Below are 2,890 nucleotides of genomic sequence, written 5' to 3'. Positions count from 1 at the left end.
GGAAGCTATGTTATGTAACCCTGGGAAAAGGTAGTGGACACTTCAGACATGATCAAATTGGGTTGGAATGTAATAAGAACCCTTCCTTTTAAGTACAACCGGAAGCCAGAATCCTAGCGTAGCTTTGCTGGGCTGCTAGTTCTCTGAGACATCTGCACTCTCCCCAGTACATCGCCAAGTCCTGGGGAGGGTTTTGGCAATTTTAGAGTGGACTATTGCCCAGGCATTTACTACTGCAACCTGAGAAATACAAAACTATAGCATCAAGGAAGATAGCAGATATATAAGAAAATGTGATTTCTCAGTGGATGAATAATTCATAAAAATGTTAAAAAGTAAGTTATTTGAGTCAATTCATGGAGAAACATCATTGCCAAAGTGACAGAAAAGCTAATAAGCAAAGAGCAGACAGAAAGGAACGTCTCTGGAAGCTGCAGATGAAGGCGGGAATTTAGGTTTAGGGAGAGAGATTGCTGCATGTAAATAAAGTATGAAAGGCATGATTAGCATTAACGTCAGACTGTTCTTCTAGTCAAGACTTTCACACTGAGTAGAAGTCAATTCCTTCTTGTGGTCCACAGCGCCCTTAATATCCCGCAGACCTCACTATTATTAAGCTGATTATTAAGTTCTTCATTTCTTTCTTAGGTGCAGGTTTCCATAATAATATTCTGTCTGCGTAAAGAAATTTCTTTATCATTACTTAAAGTTTAAGTATGCTGGTGATAAATTCTCTCAGCTGTTGTTTTTTTCTGGAAAAGAATCATTATTTTGCCATTCATTTTTGAAACATATTTTCACAGAGTATAGGATTCTGAGTTGACAGCTGTGTGTGTGTGTGTGTGTGTGTGTGTTTTCCTACATCGTTTAAAGCATATTTCTCCATTGTCTTCTGGTCTGCCAAAGCCTTGGTATGTCTGAACAAGTTATTTCCCCTGTCTTCGAAAGATATTTATTTCCTCCAAGTAAGAAATTCTAAGTTGGCAACTTCAGCTTTGTTTTAGTAGCTTATATGCATGAATTTCAGTTACCACAGTTTAGATAACACCAGACTGTCAGCCACACAATTAAAATTTCAGCTCCCACAGTGTATTCACTGAGTAATTTCATAAGGTACCAACGTGCTTCCAGGTCTTCAGTCCCCAACGCTCCATGGGAGTAATAGACACGCGTTATGATTGGTGTCCAATCATGTCACTCCTTTCAGACTCTGCTAGTGATTGATCACTGTGCATCTGTTGTTCAGGTCACACATACACAGCAAAAGAAGAAAGGGTGCATTTGTGCTCCCCTTGCCTCGCAGTGATAAACCTGTAGGATATTTTACGAACATGGATGCTCAGAAGGGGGAACTGGCCGACAAAGATGAAAGAGCAGCAAAGAGAAGAGACTGATGACATCGGAAGCGAAAGGCAGGTGGAAAACGTAAATCCAGTCACGGAAGAGATAGCTGACTTGTGGGGCTGTGGGCACCGTTGTTATTCAAGGAACTCTACAGGTGCAGCCGGAGGAATGTAGTGAATGCTAAGTTACTGATGTAATGGGGAAAGCGTTTTCGACAAGAAGGTTGAAGCTGTCCCACAGGAAGTGATGCTAGCTCTGCCTTTGTTTTATTCCTGTCTCTTGTGGCTTCTAAATAAATATTATCTTATGATTTTAATCAAAATTTTATTACCCTATCACTGACTAGAAGAATGTAACGCCTCTTATTTATTTACCGAATATGATCATTTAGAGAAAATGGATTTCCGTACATCAAACAAGGCATATAATATTTGATGTGGAGTACGATACTTTTTATATGCATGAAATAATCCTTCTACCACTAAAACAATCTTTCTATGACCCTCCAAGCGGAATCAGCTAGCTCTTCTTCATGGTTATTTTAGTAAAGGCCATCCCTCAGCCATAAATTTTTTGTTGAAATAATGGTTTACCAATCAGTTTTTCACCTCAACATGTGAACTATATCTTTGTTAGTCAAGGAAGGACTCTGACTTCAAATTATCAAATTGTCTTTGATTTACATCTCTTCTGAATGCTTGCTATGGAAATGCATTTCTTCATGTGTTTTATTATGCTATATTTTGGTTTGTTAATTTTATTTAGAATTAAACATTACTGAAAGAGTTCGCATGTTTCATTAGTGCTAGAAGCATGAAAGAAGCAATGTGTTATTCCTTCTTTTGCAGAATCTTCTAAAGGAAAAATTTATGTAACATTTCTTTTTTAAGGAAATTCTTACTTATACAATATAGGTGTAAAGACATATTTTAATTGGGAGATAACCAAATCATAAATTGAGAGTCATAGTCAGGGGACACACTTTCATAAGTAAGATTTTTTGTAAGCTAAAAATTCTGTAAGAATTATTACTTTGTCATTTATATTTTTAGGGAGGGAATCGATTATTATTTCTCTTATAAAATTTGCATTTTTTCATTACATCCTCTTATTGAATATTTTTGCTGTTCACAAATATTTATCTTTAAAGTGATTCTAGAGGGAATGAGGTACCAACCAGAGTATTGAAAATTACCTTCAGGACTTTTAATGCAAATTTAGTGAGAGATAACATAGGTGAACATATTAATGATAGTTCTCAGTAGAAACATTTCATATGACTTAGCTTAATCAAACCTAAGGAAAAGCCAAATCATAAAACCACAATAGGGAATATGTACCTAACTACAGAGTATGTAATAAAAAATAATAATTTCCACTGTGCTTGCCTTGAAGATTGATGACTAAAAAGGACAGCAGAAATTTCCATTTCTTTATTTAGCTTATTATTCTGTTTATAATGCTAGGTGATGGAGAACATATACAGAAAACTTAGATATGGATTCTGTTTGCAATAAGGGTTTTGATTGTGTTCTGGTGCAAGGTG

Source organism: Camelus bactrianus, chromosome 30 (genome assembly GCF_048773025.1).
Source record: "Camelus bactrianus isolate YW-2024 breed Bactrian camel chromosome 30, ASM4877302v1, whole genome shotgun sequence".
Classification (NCBI taxonomy): domain Eukaryota; kingdom Metazoa; phylum Chordata; class Mammalia; order Artiodactyla; family Camelidae; genus Camelus; species Camelus bactrianus.
This window is presented reverse-complemented; position numbering follows the sequence as displayed.